This window comes from Lithobates pipiens, unplaced genomic scaffold (assembly GCF_037356315.1).
Source record: "Lithobates pipiens isolate NorthernLeopardFrog02 unplaced genomic scaffold, aLitPip1_a1.2 Scaffold_28, whole genome shotgun sequence".
Taxonomy (NCBI): Eukaryota; Metazoa; Chordata; class Amphibia; order Anura; family Ranidae; genus Lithobates; species Lithobates pipiens.
The window spans coordinates 1,949,255-1,972,996 of NW_027507789.1; positions in this window are offsets into that span (position 1 = coordinate 1,949,255).

Genomic DNA, 23,742 nt, shown 5'->3' on the forward strand with positions numbered 1-23,742 from the left:
GGAGATCAGATATAGGGAGTGCAGGCTCCTGGGGAGATCAGATATAGGGAGTGCAGGCTCCTGGGGAGAGCAGATATAGTGAATGCAGAGTCCTGGGGAGATCAGATATAGGGAGTGCAGGCTCCTGGGAAGAGCAGATATAGTGAGTGCAGGCTCCTGGGGAGATCAGATATAGGGAGTGCAGGCTCCTGGGGAGAGCAGATATAGTGAGTGCAGGCTCCTGGGAAGAGCAGATATAGTGAGTGCAGGCTCCTGGGGAGATCAGATATAGGGAGTGCAGGCTCCTGGGGGGAGCAGATATAGTAAATGCAGAGTCCTGGGGAGATCAGATATAGTGAATGCAGGCTCCTGGGGAGATCAGATATAGTGAGTGCAGGCTCCTGGGGGGATCAGATATAGTGAGTGCAGGCTCCTGGGGGGATCAGATATAGTGAGTGCAGGCTCCTGGGGGGAGCAGATATAGTGAATGCAGGCTCCTGGGGAGATCAGATATAGTGAGTGCAGGCTCCTGGGGGGATCAGATATAGTGAGTGCAGGCTCCTGGGGGGATCAGATATAGTGAGTGCAGGCTCCTGGGGGGAGCAGATATAGTGAATGCAGGCTCCTGGGGAGATCAGATATAGTGAGTGCAGGGTCCAGGGTTTAGTAACACTTTAAAAGGGAAATCGAAAATTCCCCCGTTGTCACAAGAACAGTAGGCGAGGGGAAGTATTCCAATGAAGACGCTTGTTCTGGTAACATCTGTGATTTCCCCTCATTGTCAGGAGATTTACTATTACTTCCTGTTGTGTTTCCATAGCAGGAAGTAGAGGGAAATATCCCCAATGGGACACAGATGGGAAAAACAACCTAACAAGGGTTTTATTTGTCAATTACTCCCACCCAACCGAAAAAATATTTTTTGATGCACTTAAATGTAGGACTAAGTATTTATGAGAACCACTAATACACCATAAATACTCAGCAGCCATTTTTACATGGGCTTTTATGAAGTATGAATAAAATGTGAAGTACTGTACCTTTGTATACCTGTTCTTCATAAAGATATCACAAAGAATAGTAATCTAATACATGTTACATTTTCTTCATGAAATTATTCTTGGTTGTTTTTATTTAAAAAGCTTGGGGGTGATGTGTGCGGGAATTCAGACTTTGTGAATTAGTGTGAACAATCTTGTAGATGTTATTAACAGTAATTGTATTCAACTATTGGCAACACAAACAGCTCTCCGCTCAGTTCACAGTCACTCATTGTGGATCTTCACTCAATGAACTCCCAGTCTCTTTCACTAGACTTGGGATCCAATCACCACGGGATCCCCTGAGCTCTTCCACTTTTAGCACTCAGACTCTTCCTCAAGTGTCACCACCGCTTCCCTGCTGGGTCCCTACCTTGGTATTCACAGATACTCTTCAAGCCTCACCCCTGCTGTCCTGCTGAGTCCCTGGCTTGGTACCCACTCATGCTCCTCAAGTGTCACCCCCACTTCCCTGCTGGGTCCCTGGCTTGGCACCCACTGATGCTCCTTGTGTCACCCCCGCTGGGTCCCTGCCTTGGCATTTACAGATACTCTTCAAGCGTCACCCCTGCTGTCCTGCTGAGTCCCTGGCTTGGCACCCACTCATGCTCCTCAAGTGTCACCCCCGCTTTCCTGCTGAGTCCCTGCCTTGGCATTCACAGATACTCTTCAAGCGTCACCCCTGCTGACCCGCTAGGTCCCTGCCTTGGCACCCACTGATGCTCCACAGGCATCACCTCTGCTGTCCTGCTGGGTCCCTGGCTTGGCACCCACTCATGCTCCTCAAATGTCACCCCCACTTCCCTGCTGGGTCCCTGGCTTGGCACCCACTCATGCTCCTCAAGTGTCACCCCCACTTCCCTGCTGGGTCCCTGCCTTGGCACCCACTGATGCTCCTTGTGTCACCCCCGCTGGGTCCCTGCCTTGGCATTTACAGATACTCTTCAAGCGTCACCCCTGCTGTCCTGCTGAGTCCCTGGCTTGGTACCCACTCATGCTCCTCAAGTGTCACCCCCACTTCCCTGCTGGGTCCCTGGCTTGGCACCCACTCATGCTCCTCAAATGTCACCCCCACTTCCCTGCTGGGTCCCTGGCTTGGCACCCACTCATGCTCCTCAAGTGTCACCCCCACTTCCCTGCTGGGTCCCTGGCTTGGCACCCACTGATGCTCCTTGTGTCACCCCCGCTTTCCTGCTGAGTCCCTGCCTTGGCATTCACAGATACTCTTCAAGCGTCACCCCTGCTGTCCTGCTGAGTCCCTGGCTTGGCACCCACTCATGCTCCTCAAGTGTCACCCCCACTTCCCTGCTGGGTCCCTGGCTTGGCACCCACTCATGCTCCTCAAATGTCACCCCCACTTCCCTGCTGGGTCCCTGGCTTGGCACCCACTCATGCTCCTCAAGTGTCACCCCCACTTCCCTGCTGGGTCCCTGCCTTGGCACCCACTGATGCTCCTTGTGTCACCCCCGCTGGGTCCCTGCCTTGGCATTTACAGATACTCTTCAAGCGTCACCCCTGCTGTCCTGCTGAGTCCCTGGCTTGGTACCCACTCATGCTCCTCAAGTGTCACCCCCACTTCCCTGCTGGGTCCCTGGCTTGGCACCCACTCATGCTCCTCAAATGTCACCCCCACTTCCCTGCTGGGTCCCTGGCTTGGCACCCACTCATGCTCCTCAAGTGTCACCCCCACTTCCCTGCTGGGTCCCTGGCTTGGCACCCACTGATGCTCCTTGTGTCACCCCCGCTTTCCTGCTGAGTCCCTGCCTTGGCATTCACAGATACTCTTCAAGCGTCACCCCTGCTGTCCTGCTGAGTCCCTGGCTTGGCACCCACTCATGCTCCTCAAGTGTCACCCCCACTTCCCTGCTGGGTCCCTGGCTTGGCACCCACTCATGCTCCTCAAATGTCACCCCCACTTCCCTGCTGGGTCCCTGGCTTGGCACCCACTCATGCTCCTCAAGTGTCACCCCCACTTCCCTGCTGGGTCCCTGGCTTGGCACCCACTCATGCTCCTCAAATGTCACCCCCACTTCCCTGCTGGGTCCCTGGCTTGGCACCCACTCATGCTCCTCAAGTGTCACCCCCGCTTTCCTGCTGAGTCCCTGCCTTGGCATTCACAGATACTCTTCAAGCGTCACCCCTGCTGACCCGCTAGGTCCCCGCCTTGGCACCCACTGATGCTCCACAGGCATCACCTCTGCTGTCCTGCTGGGTCCCTGGCTTGGCACTTGCTGAAGTTTTCCCATTACTTCACCTTCCCCGGTTGGTGAGAAGTCTGCTCGGGTACTTGCTTCAGCTTGCTCACAGTGGTCTCCGGTAATAAGGTGGATGGTCCCTTAGTGGCGAAAACTTCCCCTTCTACCTCCGACCACAGCTGGTTCCCTATCTGGCTGAACCCTTACTTCTGGTTGGACTACAAGCCTGCAGTCCCAACCCTACGCTGCTTCTCCTGCTCCTGGATAGGCCCTCAGACAGCCTAGTAGCCAGATGTCCCTGGGAAAGGCCTCAGGCTTACAGCCTAGCAGCCCGGGGCAGCATAACACACGTCCACCCGGGCAGCCATCCAGGTGGCACCGAACCCTGATCACCTGACTCCACCCAAATAAATAGGCTCTCCCAGCAGGCCAAGGGACTTAAAGAAACCCCCGCCAATTGGCTGAGACACCCCATTCAGTTATAATCTGTCCTTGCAATGCCCTTGATTTATGTCACCAGATACCATGCCACCTAGTGACAGAAGAGAGAAGTGCAGCAATTCCTGAATTAGGGGGAAATCAATTGATCTCCTAACAATTGGCCAAGGCAACTATCGCCTGGCAGCTAAATTTGATGGCAACCCTGCCTAAACATCAGGGTGCTACACAGTGAAAATGCTGCATGCAACCCTCCCCCCTCCAGTGTCGTGTGCTGGCAGAGCTGAGTAATAGTCTCACCCTTCATCACAAGTAGAAAGAGTTCTGTTAAGCTGGCCATACATGGGGTCAGTTTTTTTGATCAACCAAAAGGATTCCTCCATGCAAGGTGGATGGAGGAATCTTCCCCACTGTGTTATTGTATTCTGACGGCAGGGACTCCTTCCCTCCCAATTGGCTAGAGTGCTGATTGAACTAGAATATTCCAACAAGCTCATTAGAAGGGGATCAGCCATAGATGGATTGAAACAAGCCCGGTCCCTGCTGAACTGGTCACATTTTTATCCATTTATGGCCAGGTTCACTGAGTGCTGGTTATTGAGCATACTCAGGGCCAGATCCAGCCTGTCTGATGTGGGGGTCGAGTAAAAAATGTCAGTGGGGCAGAGGATGAGAGGTCAGCAGGGCAGCACTCAGGGTGTCCGCAGGGCAGAAGATAAAGATTGCAGTTTGTAGGGCAGTGTACATGGGCCACAAGGGTAGAAGACAGGGTGCAGTAGGGCAGTGTACAGGGAGTCAACAGGGCAAAGGATGGGGGGTCAGCAGGACAGTGTACAGGAATCTGTAGGGCAGTGTACAGGGGGTCAGTAGGGCAGTGAAAAGGGTGGCTAGTAGGGCAGTATACAGGGGGCCAGTAGGGCAGTGTACAGGGGGCCAGTAGGGCAGTGTACAGGGGGTCAGTAGGACAGTGAAAAGGGAGCCAGTAGGGCAGTGTACAGGGGGCCAGTAGGACAGTGTACAGAGGGCCAGTAGGACAGTGTACAGGGGGTCAGTAGGACAGTGTACAGGGGGTCAGTAGGGCAGTGTACAGGGGGCCAATAGGACAGTGTACAGGGGGCCAGTAGGGCAGTGTACAGGGGGCCAATAGGGCAGTGTACAGGGGGTGAGTAGGGCAGTGTACAGGGGGCCAGTAGGACAGTGTACAGGGGGCCAGTAGGACAGTGTATAGGGGGCCAGTAGGACAGTGTACAGGGGGTCAGTAGGGCAGTGTACAGGGGGTCAGTAGGACAGTGAAAAGGGAGCCAGTAGGGCAGTGTACAGGGGGCCAGTAGGACAGTGTACAGAGGGCCAGTAGGACAGTGTACAGGGGGTCAGTAGGGCAGTGTACAGGGGGCCAGTAGGACAGTGTACAGGGGGCCAGTAGGACAGTGTATAGGGGGCCAGTAGGACAGTGTACAGGGGGTCAGTAGGGCAGTGTACAGGGGGCCAATAGGACAGTGTACAGGGGGCCAGTAGGGCAGTGTACAGGGGGCCAATAGGGCAGTGTACAGGGGGTGAGTAGGGCAGTGTACAGGGGGCCAGTAGGACAGTGTACAGGGGGCCAGTAGGACAGTGTATAGGGGGCCAGTAGGACAGTGTACAGGGGGTCAGTAGGGCAGTGTACAGGGGGTCAGTAGGACAGTGAAAAGGGAGCCAGTAGGGCAGTGTACAGGGGGCCAGTAGGACAGTGTACAGAGGGCCAGTAGGACAGTGTACAGGGGGTCAGTAGGGCAGTGTACAGGGGGTCAGTAGGGCAGTGAAAAGGGTGGCTAGTAGGGCAGTATACAGGGGGCCAGTAGGGCAGTGTACAGGGGGCCAGTAGGGCAGTGTACAGGGGGTCAGTAGGACAGTGAAAAGGGAGCCAGTAGGGCAGTGTACAGGGGGCCAGTAGGACAGTGTACAGAGGGCCAGTAGGACAGTGTACAGGGGGTCAGTAGGGCAGTGTACAGGGGGCCAGTAGGACAGTGTACAGGGGGCCAGTAGGACAGTGTATAGGGGGCCAGTAGGACAGTGTACAGGGGGTCAGTAGGGCAGTGTACAGGGGGCCAATAGGACAGTGTACAGGGGGCCAGTAGGGCAGTGTACAGGGGGCCAATAGGGCAGTGTACAGGGGGTGAGTAGGGCAGTGTACAGGGGGCCAGTAGGACAGTGTACAGGGGGCCAGTAGGACAGTGTATAGGGGGCCAGTAGGACAGTGTACAGGGGGTCAGTAGGGCAGTGTACAGGGGGCCAATAGGGCAGTGCACAGGGGGTGAGTAGGGCAGTGTACAGTGGGCCAGTAGGGCAGTGTACAGGGGGTCAGTAGGGCAGTGTACAGTGGGCCAGTAGGGCAGTGTACAGGGGGTCAGTAGGGCAGTGTACAGTGGGTCAGTAGGGCAGTGTACAGGGGTTCAGTAGGGCAGTGTACAGGGAGTCAGCAGGGCAGTGTACAAGGGGTCAGTATGGCAGTGTACAGTGGGCCAGTAGGGCAGTGTACAGGGGTTCAGTAGGGCAGTGTACAGGGAGTCAGCAGGGCAGTGTACAAGGGGTCAGTATGGCAGTGTACAGGGGGCCAGTAGGGCAGTGTACAGGGGGTCAGTAGGGCAGTGTACAGGGGGTCATAAGGGCAGTGTACAGAGGGCCAATAGGGCAATGTATAGGGGGTCCGTAGGGCACTGTACAGTGGGCCAGTAGGGCAGTGTACAGGGGGTCAGTAGGGCAGTGTACAGGGATTAGCAGGGCATAGGACTGGGTGCAGAACAGAGGTCAGCCGGTTGGAGGACAGGGGTCAGCTACCTGACAGTCCCCCACCCCTCACCCCTAGGGTTGCCACCTGTCCAGGATTCACCCGGACAGTTCGGATTTGGAATCATGTGTCCAGGTTTCAGACTGCCTGAAACCCGGACACATTATTTAGACTGAACTATGGCTTCCAAGCAGGGCTGGCTGCAGTTGTCTAAACTTAGAGTGTCTGTTACACTCTTTCACACTGCCCAAAGCCAGCACTAAGAAATCCCCCCCCCCCCCAAACACACAGACAGGAGAGGAGAGAGGGCTCGATCTGCACCTCTTCCCCCCACCCATACCCCTCTGTGTCTGCCCACACTCTAATCCCCGGCACCGTGCCTCAGAAAAGGAAAGTTGGGGCTGGAAATTTGAAGTCCAGCAGCCTCAGATACATCTGGCTGACGGGTGCTGACTTCCAAGGGGTGAGTGAGTTCACCATCCATCCCTGTCTGTGACTGAAGTCTCTCTCCTGTCTCTGAGCGAGGTAAGGAAAATCAGGGTTCTCAGAGCACCCCTTACATCAGAGTTCCCCTTTACAACAGAAGCCACAGTGTTCCCCCTTACATCAGTCTTCTCCGTACATCAGAGTTCTCAGTGTTCCCCCTTAAATCAGGATTCCCAGAGCATTCCTTATGTCAGAGTCCCCAGAGTTCTTCCTTAAATCAGAGTCTACGGATTCCCCCCTTACAGTGAAAGGGAGCTCTGCAAGTTCAGATGTAAAAGGGGAACTCTGTGGACTCTGATGTAAAGGGGGACTCTTGTTATTAACTTCGTATGATTAAAAATGTTATTTAATAGCAAAATATATGTACAGTTTATAGTATAAAAAACATTGCTGTGCGCTGCTAAAGTGTTTGGGTTTGACTTGATGAAAAGGTGGCAACCCTACTCACCCCCCAATATCAAAACAATATTTTTGCTAAAAAATACACTAAAATCAAAATGAGGAGGGGCAACTGAAATGTGGAGGGGGGGAGCGCAGCCCACTCCAGCACCCCCCCAGATCTGGCCATGTGCACACTGGATCTAAAGCACAAGGCCAAGCCCCCAAGTTTAAAGTAGGTTTTGTAATCCTCAAAGCCACCTAAAGCCACATGCATGTCACCTTTCCCGACTCCGGGGTATTAGACAAAGTGATAACATTTTGCAGAAATGTCTGATTTTCATCCCAATTTAAACAAAAACATGGTGAAAAAAACCTACAAGTTTATTCATCTATAGTCACAACCCCTTTAGGTCACTGAGGCCAAAGCTGAAAGAGGCCTTCTTTGTGGACCTTACCTTCTTTCCCTTTTCTTCATAGAAAAGACTGAGAGATATCTAGTCTTGCTGGGTTTTTAAATACAATATATATATGTGGCCTTTAGCACTTTCGAAAGATCAGCAATCATTAGTATTAAATCAATATCAATTAGTATTAGATCAGTACTTATGAATACTTCACACAGGGCTGTCCGTGATGCTAAACTGAGAAGATGGTCATTAAAAATATCAGAAGGTGTCGGGTGAAATGGTGAAGCCACTCATGTTGGAGACGTCGGAGAAGAAATGGCCCCGGGGCGTAGCAGCATTCCGAAGATACCGCTGCAGTCATGTGACCCACACTAACCAGACAAACACGTTATATAATAAGTTGATTTCCTACTCAGAGGTAACAAAGCCTAAAGTCATTGTCTTTGTCTTCACTGTGTCACAAACATGGGATTAAAGCCATGCCTGCGCATTGTGTTAGCATGTATAGCCACCCTGTCCTAAACAGAGCCGCATATTTAAATATTTAAATTTAGCCTTGCTGGGGGGTAGTCAACCCATGCTTATTTATAGTTTACTTATTCACTTGGTTTTCCCCTAACACAGTGTTGCTGTTATGTCTCTCTGCTGCCAGTAGGTGTCGCTGGTTCCTCCGGGAATGAGATACCACAGTGAACCTGAGTCATGACTATTTATCTTTCTTCTAGCCAACCAGTAGGAGGTTTATTGTCACTGGTGCATGCTGGGGGGGGTATAAATACAAGTTTTTGGGGTGGACCATGTGAGCTCCTTCTCCTCCCTGAGCTGCAGCCTGAGGAGGTGCTGCTGAAGGTTCTGCTCTGTGAGGCCCATAACCTGCTGTGTGGGGCCCCTGCATGTGCTCGGTGCTGGGAGTTCGGACAGAAGTGGTTTTCAGCAGCTCTCCTGTCTAGTAGGAAGCTGAACCAGGTTTAAAAACCAAGAGGAGGACCTTGCTGGGGAAAGACCCAAGACAAAGGTTGGTTTTCTCAAAGGGGGTTTGGTGACTCACGTGAGAGAGGGTGTATGGAGGTGTGGAAGGGTGGACGGAGTTATGGAAACAAGAACAGGAAAGTCTACTAACCAGCCAGAGATGATATCTATAGTGTTTGTCAGCGTTGGCTTAAAGGCTCTTGATCTGGAAGTCTGAAAGTGTTGCTTGGGGTTATCTGTGACCCTTTTCCTCCCTCCTTGTGTGATGAGTAAAAAAAAATATCGAAAAGACACAAAGTGATCGGCACCCAATGTTTTCTCAGTCCCCCCACCTTTTAGCCATGGACTACGTCCTAGGGAAATGCAAGGCCTCTGAGATACTCCACCTACCTGCAGGGGGGTCAGGGGGGCTACACATGGGGTGTACATGACAGGGTGACAATGCAGAAGCACAACTCAAATACAGTCAGGTAGTACCCGAAAAAGGATCTTCATAGCGGGACCAACAGAGATTAGTTTAGGACCCGTTCACACTGGCAGAGCTCACCAGTAGATCCCTCCGCTGATCCCCACTACCTAGCAGGCTGGTGACAGGTCCATTTCCACTCCGCATCAGCGGACACAGCCTGCTGTCCTCTATGGGCTGCCGGATGGAAACCGACCGCCTGTCCATTTCCCCCCTGACTGTCGTCCAATCTGATCCGCCAAACGGATGAGGGGAACAAATCCCCATCCATCGGATATAATGTCAGCAGGCTTCAACAGCTTAGCTCCCAACTGTCCCTGAATTCGAGGGACTGTTCCCTGATTTGGAGCAATGTCCCCCCCCCCCTCCGTTAGATATTGAATCAAAAAATTCGTACGAATTTCTGGAAACTTATACATTCGTATGAATCAGAAATACAAATTTCTATGCTTACGAATTTCATACGAAATACACGAAATTTCGTTAACGAATTTCGGATCCAAATTAACAGAAGCATGAGACTGATGTTTTGTTCACCAATCAGAGGAAGTCATCACAGCACAGGGATGGTGGGGATATAATGATATATTCATCATAACAAACTTTTGTTAATTTAATGAAAAGTTTACGAATCTAACGAAAATTCATATTTCCTATGAATCCAAATTAAATTACGAAATACGTTTTTATTTTCATACGGAACAAAACAGAACAAAACAAAAAAATGTTTTTGATGGCGCCCATGTCTACCCTCTGTCCCTCATTGCTCCTCATTTGTCCCTCATTTTTCTCTGATCTCTACAGTTGTATATAAAATGCACTTTTTATTTATCGAAAAGTGTTTCCCAGCGCTAAACCTTTCATCTGATCTCTAAATTGCTACATTTGTAAATTCCAAAAGCCAATATAAAGGAATAATAGTGGTAAAAAAAAAACACAAATAAACTCGTGAGTTTAACCAATCTTGTTTTTTTGTACAATTCTCCTTTATGGGGGCGTGGCACGGGGGTGTGTCCTATGCCTGCCTATACTTTTGCTGATAGGTGTCCCTCATTCCCATCTCAAAAAGTTGGGAGGTGTGCAACAGATACATGTCCGCTGTCTTCTCTTGCTCCATAGAGAGCAATGGATGGTCCAATCGGGTCCTCCGGAAAAACTGACAAGCGGAGGACCCGATTGGTCTGTCTGTGTGAAAAGGGGACCTAATGAAATTAGCAAAAGATTAAAAAAAATAAAAATAAAAAAATAACTTTTGAAAAGAAATCACTGTTGATCTATTTTCAGTACTTGAGTTCCAGGTGTCATTTTAAACGGGGACTGAGAATCATCAGTTCTGGAAGGCCTGGGCACAGGTTCTGGCAGGGACAAATGGGGAGGAAAGAGGGGCAGAGGGACATTGCTCCAAATCAGGGACAGTCCCACCAAATCCCGGGACAGTCCCTCCAAATCCGGGACAGTCCCTCCAAATCCCGGGACAGTCCCCCCAAATCCGGGACAGTCCCTCCAAATCCCGGGACAGTCCCACCAAATCCCGGGACAGTCCCTCCAAATCCGGGACAGTCCCTCCAAATCCCGGGACAGTCCCACCAAATCCCGGGACAGTCCCTCCAAATCCCGGGACAGTCCCTCCAAATCCGGGACAGTCCCTCCAAAATCTGGGACAGTCCCTCCAAAATCTGGGACAGTCCCTCCAAAATCTGGGACAGTTGGGAGCTGTGCTATCCTAGGATGACAATGCTCACCCACTGCACTGTGTCTATGGAGAAGAAGCATTATAACCCAAGGATAGGACAGCATGACCTCAATCCGACTCTCCATCTCCATAACATTGGAAGGGGGGTTGGGTTCTATAGTCCTGTTGTAGGGTGACAAAGCTTCTGCTGCATAGAAATCGTTCGTTCGGTGAGTGAGAGGATAGCTGGGAAGCCTCAGTCACTGGATTTCTGTCAGGCTCAACTGGTATTTTCTGTACTTGCAGAAAGTGTACTTGAAACAAATAGAACTAATGCAGCCGCTACAAGTAAGGACTGGTTTATATATGACATTTCCGGTTTATATATATATATATATATATATATATATATACTTTAATATCCCATTTTCTAGTCAACACCCCATAGGAATGTCCTCTGCAATTCCAGACTTCACCTGCACAGGTAAGAGAAGAAGGCAGTATAGTGACAGACCGTCCTGATACAGGAATGTTTGCATTCCATAGGAAACTCGTTTTTTTTTATATATATATTTGCGATTTCCCCTAATGCTTCATTCATTTAACAGTTCAATCGGCCTCTCTCTTCTCTCTGGCACGGGATCCAAGGCGATGAATTATTTATATCCAAAGATATTAAGCGTGACTTATCTATGTCCAACAAGCCAAGATTCTTAATGGCGGTGTCGTGCCTTTCGGGGCCAGCAAAATGCGCAATTCCCAGTTCCAACTTCAGAACTACACAGACAATTAACACCGCCAATTTCACCGCCATTACCGTCAATTAGCATTTCAAGTTGACGCTCTCTGAATTATTGAAAAGAATCGGATCCTGCGTGGAAAGGCGGCTCGGCAGCAGCGAGGGCGATCCTGATTGCTGCATGGTAAGGCGTGGCCGGGATGTTTTTGTTTTTTACATAAAGGGACACTCCGCCTTTACCCCCCTTTTTTTTTCTTAGCCCCTCATTTATAGTCCACTTTACTGAAACAGAGTCTATAGATAAATAATATATGTCATTGAAGTGCCATTTATATTGTTCATGGCGTTACACTTCATGACTCCACCCAGCAAATTACTGTGTTGCTTATGTAAAGGAAATAAACGTTACCAATGTTATAGGTCAACCTTTTTTTGCCTTTCATTTTCTGATCTGCCCTAGAAAAAGAGCAACAAAAATTCTGATGCAGCCGTACTGTGCACCGAATGATCAGCATATAAAAACGTGCGCATACAGCGCATCCGGAAAGTATTCACAGTGCTTCACTTTTTCCACATTTTGTTATGTTACAGCCTTATTCCAAAATGGATTAAATACATTATTTACCTCAAAATTCTACAAACCATCCCCCATAATGACCATGTGAGAGAAGATTGTTTGAAATCTTTGCAAATTTATTAAAAAATAAAAAGGAAAATAAATCCTATGTACATAAGTATCACAGGCTCCTCCCATGTACATAAGTATCACAGGCTCCTCCCATGTACATAAGTATCACAGGCTCCTCCCATGTACATAAGTATCACAGGCTCCTCCCATGTACATAAGTATCACAGGCTCCTCCCATGTACATAAGTATCACAGACTCCTCCCCTGTACATAAGTATCACAGACTCCTCCCCTGTACATAAGTATCACAGGCTCCTCCCATGTATATAAGTATCACAGGCTCCTCCCCTGTACATAAGTATCACAGGCTCCTCCCATGTACATAAGTATCACAGGCTCCTCCCATGTACATAAGTATCACAGGCTCCTCCCATGTTCATAAGTATCACAGGCTCCTCCCATGTACATAAGTATCACAGGCTCCTCCCATGTACATAAGTATCACAGGCTCCTCCCATGTACATAAGTATCATAGGCTCCTCCCATGTACATAAGTATCACAGGCCCCTCCCATGTACATAAGTATCATAGGCTCCTCCCATGTACAGAAGTATCACAGGCTCCACCCATGTACATAAGTATCACAGACTCCTCCCATGTACATAATTATCACAGACTCCTCCCATGTACATATTTATCACAGACTCCTCCCATGTACATAAGTATCAGAGGCCCCTCCCATGTACATAAGTATAATAGGCTCCTCCCATGTACATAAGTATCACAGGCTCCTCCCATGTGCATAAGTATCACAGGCTCCTCCCATGCACATAAGTATCACAGGCCCCTCCCATGTACATAAGTATCACAGGCTCCTCCCATGTACAGAAGTATCACAGGCCCCTCCCATGTACATAAGTATCACAGGCTCCTCCCATGTACATAATTATCACGGCCTTTGCTCAATACTTTGGTGAAGCTCCTTTGGCACCAATCACATCCTCCAGTCTTGGTGAGTATGATGCTACAAGCTCGGCACTCCTATTTTTGGGCAGTTTCTTCCATTCTTCTCCACTCAAGGACGTTCACACTCCTCTGTTATCTTGGCTGTGTGCTCGGGGTTGTTGTCCTGTTGGAAGATGAACCTTCACCCCAGTCTGAGGTCCAGAGCACTCTGGAGCAGGTTTTCATCAGGGATGTCTCGGTACTTTGCTGTATTCATCTTTCCCTCCATCCTGATTAGTCTCCCAGTTCCTGCTGCTGAAAAAACCTTGCCACAGTATGATGCTGTCACCACCATGCTTCACAGTAGGGATGGTATTGGCCTGGTTTCCTCCGGACATGCCGCTTGCCATTCATGCCAAAGAGTTCAATCTTTGTTTCATCAGACCAGAGAATTTTGTCTCTCATGGTCTGAGAGTCCTTCGGGTGCCTTTTGGAAAACTTCAGGTGGGTTGTCATGTGCCTTTTACTGAGGAGTGGCTTCCGTCTGGCCCCTCTACCATACAGGCCTGATTGGGCAGAGATGGTTGTTCTTCTGGAAGGTTCTCCTCTCCATAGAGAAACGCTGGAGCTCTGTCAGAGTGACCATCGGGGATCTTGGTCACATCCCTGACTAAGGCCTCCTCCCCCGATCACTCAGTTTGGCCAGACGGCCCACTCTAAGAAAAGTCCTGGTGGTTCCAAACTTCTTCCATTTACTTCTTCCATGGAGGTCACTGAGCTCATTGGGACCTTCAATGCTGCAGAAATCTTCCTGTACCCTTCCCCCGATCTGGGCCTCCATACTATCCTGTCTCCAAGGTCTACAGACAATTCCTTGGACTTCATGGCTTGGATTGTGCTCTGACATGCACTGTTACCTGTGGGACCTTCATATAGACCGGGTCAAACGTCACTATTTTTATCTGCACTTTACCGTCGTTTTCGGTGAAAAAGCGTTAAAAGCCTCCGCAAAGTGCCGCTGCTTTGCCGACGTTCCAGCGGCACTGCCCATTGATTTCAATGGGAAGGGGCGCTTTAGGAGCGGTGTACACACTGCTCACAGATGCGGCTTGCAGGACTTTTTTATCCAATAAAAAAAAATTTAAAATGTAATTTATTTATGAATTTATTCCAATATGTATCCTGCTACATATTTAGTGTAAAAAAAAAAAAAAAAAAACCAATAAACTTATATTGATTGGTTTGTGCAATAGTTATTGCGTCTACAAATTACGGGATAGATTTATTTCATTTTTATTTCGTTATTTTCTCTTTACTAGTAATGCCGGCGATCAATGACTTATAGCGTGACTGCGAACCTGCGGCGGACAAAGTGACACTAATACAGTGATCAGTGCTAAAAAAATATGCACTGTCACTGTACTAATGACACTGGCAGGGAAGGGGGATTAAACATCAGGGGCGATCAAAGGGTTAAATGTGTGCTTAAAATGTGTTTGGTCACTGTGAGGGGGAGGTGCTTGTACTATGGGAAGGCAGAGATCCGTGTCTCTGCTTTGCAGGAACACAGGATCCGTGCCTTCCCTACTGACCGAGCGGCAGCCTGCCTTGGTTTACATAGGCGGACCGCCGTTCTGCTTCTGTCCCCGAGCGATTGGCAGGGTCCCGACGGATATTGAGCCCACCGGACCCGCTGATTGGCTCCCGCTGTGCCCAATCACAGCGTGAGGGGGTCGGCGGTGGGCACGCATTGGGCGCCCCCCGGACGTGCAGGGTGAGGTACAGGTACGTGGTCCTGCATAGAGCCAGGGCCATCTTTAATATTGATTGGGCCCGGGGCAAACATTTTCTTCGCCCCCCCCCCCCATGCAATTTCACTCTCCACCTTCTCTGAGACATTCAATAAATAGCAACTAGACTTAAAATCAGTTTACTGTATCAGATCAGGCAGCGATTGCGATTGGTTGCCAGTGGTTACAGCATATTATTACTACTTAGTGACTGGTTGCTAGAGGTTACAGCACACATTACGGCTCACTGATTAGTTGCTAGAGGTTACAGCATATGACTTCTTCTTGGTAATTGGTTGCTAGAGATTACTGTACAGTAATACTGCTCACTGATTGGTTGCTAGAGGTTACAGCACATCCCCTCCTCACTGCAGGGGAGCATGATACATATATGAATGCCACCTTTATTTACATATCAATGCCGCCAGCCGCAGCTAATTACTTACGCTATTTACATATGAATGCCGGTTATTTACATGTAAACACAGGGTCTGCAGGTGAGTCACCTGTACACAACAATAGGGCAGAGCCGGGCAGCATTAGTAGCAGCACTTCTCACTGAGATATCAGGACACAGCACAGGACTAAAACCTCAAGGGAATTTAAACTGGGATAGTTGGCAAATATGAGGCAGCTGCTTTGGGCACCACAACAATGACAGGGCCCAGGGCAGCTGCCCCTTTTGCCCTGCCTTAAAGACGGCCCTGCATAGAGCGGCCGCCCTGCCGCAGTAAATGTAGGCGGGGCGGACGGGGAATCGGTTAATATTGCAGCATTGCTCCTGACAATCCACGTTAGCAGAGGCTCCATTCTCCGTGCAAAGATTCTGCCATAGATGAGATTTATCCAGTGCAGAAGTCTGATGACTAATCACTTCCTATTTACATATCTGATTAAAAAATATTTATTTGAAAAAAAATAGATAAATAAATAAAAAAAGCTTTGGGAGGAAAAAGTAACCAAGGAATGAGAAAACTGTAAAATGCATTACGAAGCCTCAGGGAGAGGAAGACTGGAAGACTTATTAGTAAATAAACTGACAATTAGTCGGGGAGAAGAGGAAATGAAATTCCCGTAATGTGCTTTCTGTAATGGCTTCTAACAGAGATAAAGATTGCCGACTGTTATGCCAGATAATATATATATGTTGTCATCTAAGTTCCAGTCTTGCGTCGATCGTTTATACACGCTGTGCCGCAATTCTCTAACCTAAAGCTCCACCCTAGAATCTGCCTAACTCTTGTTTAATGGTACCGAGCAGCCCCAATCCTTCTATTCTGGGCCCCCCCCCCCGATGTACCCCGCTCCCCCCGCCGAGTGCCCCAATTACAAGCTGCTTGCTCCGGGGGGGGCACTTGGCACACAGAGCGTGATTCGGCCTTGCCCTGGTCTCTCCTCACTGGCTGTGATCGACTGCAGCAGGAGCCAATGGCTCCCTCTGCTGCCTCTCTGTCCAATGAGTGGGGAGGGAGTTGCGATCGACTGCAGCAGGAGCCAACGGCTCCCGCTGCTACCTCTCTGTCCAATGAGGAGGGAGGGAGCTGCGATCGACTGCAGTAAGAGCCAATGGCTCCCTCTGCTGCCTCTCTGTCCAATGAGGAGGGAGGGAGCTGCGATCAACTGCAGCAGGGGCCAATGGCTCCTGCTGCTACCTCTCTGTCCAATGAGGAGGGAGGGAGCTGCGACTGACTGCAGCAGGAGCCAATGGCAAGCAGAAGGTTTTTTACCTTAAAGTGTTTGTTACCCTGACATTTCATATTCCTGGTATGTGCCTGCTGTACCATGTACTTGTATGAGAAAGTCTCCTTTCTCCTGTTCTCTTTGTATTGCTTCCTTTATGTGAAATCCCTGGTGTTCCTACTAGTCCCCTTGCTTTCCTATTAAAAACTGACCACACTAAGCAGAAGAGCACAGTGTGGTCAGCTCTTTAGCAATGCTGGGAACTCTGTGTGCTCTGCTCTAATGATTGGACTTGTCCAGACACACCCCAACTGCACAACCATTCACTGGGAAGATCAGTGTCCTGATGCATCTCCTCCCCCAGCTGTCAGGGAATCCCTGTGAGACGTCGGGCACATAGATGTACGCAAAGCGCATAAAGTTTCCCATAGAAGAGAGTCTACATGAGCACGCACGCGCTGGCATAATTCTTCTTGGCGCCAGATAGCCTATTTAAAGGGAGTCTAGTCCAGAGACTCTGCTTCTGTCTCTGATCCTGGCTTCTGTTAACCCCTCGGGTGCCTGGCTGTCTCCTGCTCCAGCTCGGCACACCGCTGCATACTCCAGTCTCCAGAACCCCGACAAGCTGCCAGCCCGGAATCATCCACATCCGGCACTCGTGTCCCTCCGGTCCTTCGGCTTCCTCATCCTCAGCGGGGCCAGGACAGGAGATATAAGAGAGGCCGACCTCATAAACTCTCCAGAAATCAGGTACATGACACCGGCTCTTAGGCCCTTTTCACACAGAGGCGCTTCTAAACTGCCAGTAAAAACACTGAGCACTTTTGAAGCGCTTTCCATTCATTTCAATGGAGAGGGGCGTTTCTTCACCGCCCTGCCAGCGCACTGCCCCAGTGTGAACGCATTCATTGATTTTAATGGAAATACGTTTTCGTGAGCTTTTCAGGTGCTTTTTTTTTTTTTAACACGAAAGCGCCTGAAAAGCGCCTCAGTGTGAAAGGGGTCAAAGTATTAGCACACGTATGAAGGCATAGGACAGAAATAAACAGTATAAACAGTACACAGAGTATAAACAGAAAAGTGCTATACCCATACACCACATAGATAGCGGAGCTCCCGGGTGCTCGATCCTCAGTCGCTGGCTGAGTAGAGTAATGTAGAAAAAATGATCCGCACTCCGGTTGTTGCTCTTAAAATTTCTTCATTTTATTGAATAGCCACAGTGAACAAAGGCAGATTAAGTCAGTTTACGCGTTTCGACCTTTAAGGCCTTAGTCATAACCACATTACAGACATAAAACTTTGAAAAAAATAGTAGCTCTAAAGATCACAGGCTCCACCCATTGATTGTCCAACACCCCCTGCCACGCCCCCTTAAAGAAGAATTATACAAAAAAAAAAGAAAAAATTAATACTTACCCCACAAAAGTGCATTTTTTTACCCCTACTATTCCTTTATATTGGCTTTTGAAGTTTACAAATGTAGGATGCAGGGGCGTTGCTAGGTCTGCAAAAGATCTGGGGCTAGAGCCCACAGTAAAGAAAGCCATACGCTAATATACGTGTGTGTGCGTATAAATCCCCAGAGATCCCCCACTTACATCAGGGTCTTTAGGGAGCCCCCCTTACATCAGGATCCCCAGAGAGCCCCCCCTTACATCAGGGTCCCCAGAGAGCCCCCCTTACATCAGAGTCCCCAGAGAGCCCCACTTACATCAGGGTCCCCAGAGAGCCCCATTTACATCAGGGTCCCCAGAAAGCCTCCCCCTTGCATCAGTGTCCCCAGAGAGCCTCCTCCTTAAATTAGAGTCCCCAGAGAGCCTCCCCATTGCATCAGGGTCCCCAGAGAGCCTCCCCCTTACATTAGGGTCCCCAGAGAGCCTCCCCCTTAAATCAGGGTCCCCAGAGAGCCATCCTCTCCCCTTGGGCACCCCTGCAGAGACTCGGGGCTATGGGCCCCAGATTCGGGGCTATAGCCCCAAAAGCCACCCCCTAGCGACGCCACTGGTAGGATGAAAGGTTTAGCTCTGGGAAACACTTTTTGAAAGATAAAAATTGCATTTTATATACAACTCTAAAGATCAGAGCAAAATGAGGGACAAATGAGGGGAAAAGAGGGACAGAGGGACTTTATTCCAAGTCAGGGACAATCCCCCCAAATCAGTGACAGTTGGGAGCTATGTTAACCCCTTGAAGCCGATTCAACATATACTGTAGGACGTCTGCTTTATGTGCATGCATTGTTAGTACCCCTGTCATAAGACTTCCAGGTATTTATTACCTCTCACAGAACACGCACCGCCCCCCCCCCCCAAATTATACAAAATCTGAAATACGTGTTTATTTCTTAAATACAGCCCTGACATTATACATAAGACCCCCCCCCCCCCCCCCCCCCCCCCGCAATCAATGTAAGTAAGTGGAGATAAATTCTACTAGGTTATATAAGAGGCATCACAGAGCGCCATCTTGTGTTTAAAATACATAATGCGTATAATGACTAAGTGTTTTGGCAGACGATCCTCACATTACATTAGCATGACTTGTATGCGTACGTGTATGAGTTATTCTCAGTCTGTACTGTACTGACAACAAGTACCCGGCCCCGGGTGTTATGTCACTATTACAGTACGTTCTAACGACCGCATTCCTAGCTGCTTTATCTCATGTACAGTACTTTGCTTCTCATGATTTGACAGGGACAGCGTGGCAGTTTGCACAGCAATGCTTTTGTTCTATTCTTCCTGCCTAATTTAACCAATCGACCACAAGAAGATTTACCCCCCCCCTCAAAATTGTCTATAATTTTGGAGGGTGCCTTGAAATTGTCCATAATTTGGGAGGGTGCCTTGAAATTGTCCATAATTTTGGAGGGTGCCTTGAAATTGTCCATAATTTTGGAGGTGCTTCGTGATTGTCCATAATTTTGGGATGTGCCTCGAAATTGTCCATAATTTTGGAGGGTGCCTCGTGATAGTCCATAATTTTGGAGGGTGCCTCGAAATTGTCCATCATTTTGGAGGGAACCTCGAGATTGTCCATAATTTTGGAGGCTGCCTCGTGATTGTCCATAATTTTGGAGGTTGCCTCGTGATAGTCCATAATTTTGGAGGGTGCCTCGTGATTGTCCATAATTTTGGAGGGTGCCTCCAGATTGTCCATAATTTTGTAATGTGCCTCGAAATTGTCCATAATTTTGGAACGTGCCTCGAAATTGTCCATAAAATTTTGGAGGGTACCTCGAGATTGTCCATAATTTTGGAGGGTGCCTTGAAATTGTCCATAATTTTGAGATGTGCCTCGAAATTGTCCATAATTTTGGAGGGTGCCTCGTGATTGTCCATAATTTTGGAGGGTGCCTTGAAATTGTCCATAATTTTGGAGGGTGCCTCGAGACTGTCTATAATTTTGGAGGGAACCTCGAGATTGTCCATAATTTTGGAGGGTGCCTTGAAATTGTCCATAATTTTGGACTGTGCCTCAAAATCGTCCATAATTTAGGAGGGTGCCCCTCGTCATTGTCCATAATTTTGGAGGGTGCCTGGAGATTGTCCATAATTTTGGAGGGTGCCTTGAAATTGTCCATAATTTTGGAGGGTGCCTCGAGACTGTCTATAATTTTGGAGGGAACCTCGAGATTGTCCATAATTTTGGAGGGTGCCTTGTGATTGTCCATAATTTTGGAGGGTGCCTTGAAATTGTCCATAATTTTGGACTGTGCCTCAAAATCGTCCATAATTTAGGAGGGTGCCCCTCGTCATTGTCCATAATTTTGGAGGGTGCCTTGAAATTGTCCATAATTTTGGAGGGTGCCTCGAGACTGTCTATAATTTTGGAAGGTGCCCCTCCTGATTGTCCATAATTTTGGAGGGTGCCTTGTGATTGTCCATAATTTTGGAGGGTGCCTTGAAATTGTCCATAATTTTGGACTGTGCCTCAAAATCGTCCAGAATTTAGGAGGGTGCCCCTCGTCATTGTCCATAATTTTAAAGGGTGTATTGACTGAAAAAAGGTGGAGAAACACTGCTCTAGGAAAGGCTACATTTTAGTAAAAATACACACCAAAGTAAACTTTAGGGCAAACAAACACTTAAATTTAAAAGTGAACAGCAGCACTAAATGCTAAATCAAGTCATTGAAAATAGCGAAAAGTCATCAACATCACAATAAAAAATAAAATACTTGAGGCCAACAGAGTAAACCTCAGAAAAATAGTATAGAAAAAGGAAAGTCAGTGAATGAAAGTCCATGAAAAAGTCACACAAATGAGGCAAAAAGATTCCAAAATAGTGTAAGTGATCCTCCAAAGAATGATGAGATCTTCACACAACACCGTGAGTGTAACGAGCACCTCCGCCTGACAGTAATGAACTCACCAAAGGTAGTTGCCTCACACTCACGTGTTTGGTAGTAGAGCAGTTACCCTTGTACAGTTATTAACTTGAATACGCAACTCTCCAACTAGTACAATCAAAGTGTAGCACACTCACATAGAGGGGAGATAAAAGAAAGCCCCACTAGTGCAATAACGTCTAAAACCATATTCAATTTATTGTAATATCTTCAATGAATGCACTCACAAAGTTCACATAAATAATGAGCATTCAAAAGGCGTAACCTAGAGCGCCGAGGCGGAGGTGAACAACAAACAGCAGGCAATGTCTTACCACGCTGCAGATTCAGCCAGAGCGTCTCTTGTGATATCAGACAAATCCTTCTAGTTGCTGTACAGCCACGTCCCGACATGTTTCGTCATTACGACTTCATCCTTTAGGTGTTATTGCACTAGTGGAGCTTTTTTTTTAATCTTAATTTAATTATTTTTTTTGGAGAGTTGCGTATTCACGTTATTAACCCTACACGGGTAACTGCTCTACTACCAAACACGCGAGTGTGGGGCAACTACCTTTGGTGAGTATATTACTGATGGGGAGAGGTGCTTGTTACACTCATGGTACATAGCACACCCCTCAACTCTGCACTCAGTACGTAGAGCACCCCTCAACCCTGCACGCAGTATGTAGCACACCCCTCAACTCTGCACTCAGTACGTAGAGCACCCCTCAACCCTGCACGCAGTATGTAGCATACCGCTCAACCCTGCACTCAGTAAGTAACACACCCCTCAACCCTGCACTCAGTAAGTAATACACCCCTCAACCCAGCACTCAGTAAGTAACGCACCCCTCAACCCTGCACTCAGTACGTAGCACACCCTTCAAGCCTTCAACTCAGTACATAGAGAACCCCTCAACCCTGCATTCAGTACATAGAGCACCCCTCAACCCTGCACTCAATACGTAGCACACCCCATAACCCTGCACTCGGTACGTAGCGCACCCCTCAACCCTGCACTCAGTACGTAGCGCACCCCTCAACACTGCACTCAGTATAACGTCGCACACTCCCCAACCCTGCACTCAGTACATAGCGCACCCCTCAACCCTGCACCCAGTACAACGTAGCGCACTCCCCAACCCTCACACTAAGGCAGTTTTCAGGCGTTTTAGCACTAAAAATAGCGCCTGAAAAGCGCCGCTCATGCCTTTCCAGTGTGAAAGCCCAAGTGCTTTCACACTGGGGTGCTGTTCTTGCAGGATGACAAAAAAAAATCCTGCAAGCAGCATCTTTGGAGCGGTGCGGGAACGGTGTATACACCGCTCCCAAACGCCCTGCTCATTGAAATGAATGGGCAGTGCTGCTGAAGCGCCTGCAAAGCGCTTCGGCAGCACCGCAACACAGATGCTTTTAACCCTTTCCTCAGCCGCTAGCGGGGCACTTTTAACCCCCGAAAAGCACCACTAAAGCGACGGTAAAGCGCAGCTTTACCGCTAACGCACCCCCACCCTGGTGTTAGAAGTAGCCTAATAGTTTTACACAATGCAGCAACATCATTACACGTAGCACACCCAACGGTGATTAATTACTCTTCCAAAGCAAATACACTTTTGCAAACTTGTACTGACTAGTATTCCAATGTTTCTCTTCTCCCTCAGTTTTTCCCTATCACCTTGAGACCCCAAAGCTGATGGAGAGAGGCAGGGGAGGGTCAAACAAGGATACTGTGCAGGCAAATGACATCCCCCTTATCAACTGACGATGTCATTGGTCATTAAGTTGGCAGCTAGAAGGTTTTAATGGTGTACAATGAAAACCTGTGTCTTAAGCCCCGTACACACGAGAGGACTTATGTCCGACAGACATCCGAAGGAGTTCTGCCGGAGTTCTGCCGGAGTTCCGACAGAGTTCTGACGGACTTTTCGACTGAGCGGACTTGGCCACACACAATCACACCAAACTCTGACGGATTCAAACGTGATGACGTACGACTGGACTCGAATAAGGAAGTTCATAGCCAGTAGCCAATAGCTGCCCTAGCGTCGGTTTTAGTCCGTCGGAATAGCATACACACGAGCAAATTTTTCAGAGGAACTGGGTCCAGCAGAGTTCCGTCGGAAAAATTTGAAGCATGTTCCATTTTCTAAAGTCCGTCAGACTTTTGCGAATCAAAAGTCCGTTGCAGCCCCACACACGATCGAATAGTCTGCCGGAATCATTCTGTCGGACTTTGGATGTTGAAAAGTCCGGTCGTGTGTACGGGGCTTTAGTGTAACTAAAAGGTTGGTTTTGTCCACCCACTGGCTTGTATACAATTTTGGGGCAATTTTAAGGAAATTGGGCACCCTTGTTGAAAAAGGATGTCCTAGACCTTTGCGATAATATCGTGTGACATAAAAAAAAAATGAAACTGTTTTATTCTCTAGGGTGCCTGCTTTCAGAAACTATATAATGGGGGTGGGGATGAACAGCTCTGGCAATGAGAGGCTTAAAGTTGATTTAATAACAAACTGTGGAGACCACATGTTTCCTGTGGAGAGTGGAGCTCCAGTCTGCAGCCAGATACTTCCGGGGAATGCAGATGTCACAGGAAACACGTGGCCTCCACTTACACAAGTGTCTATTGAATATTTGTTACATTAAAGTTCATTTTTAAAAAAAAAGTGTTGCGGAGACCACGTGTTTCCTGTCAAAAGTGGAGCTCCAGTCTGCAGCCAGACTCCCTTAAAAGACGCAGCCGATGTCGGCGGAAGTGACGTCCTAGCTGCATATGCTCAGTTTATGACTTTCAGGCTCCGCCGCCATCTTGGAAACTGGCAAAAGAG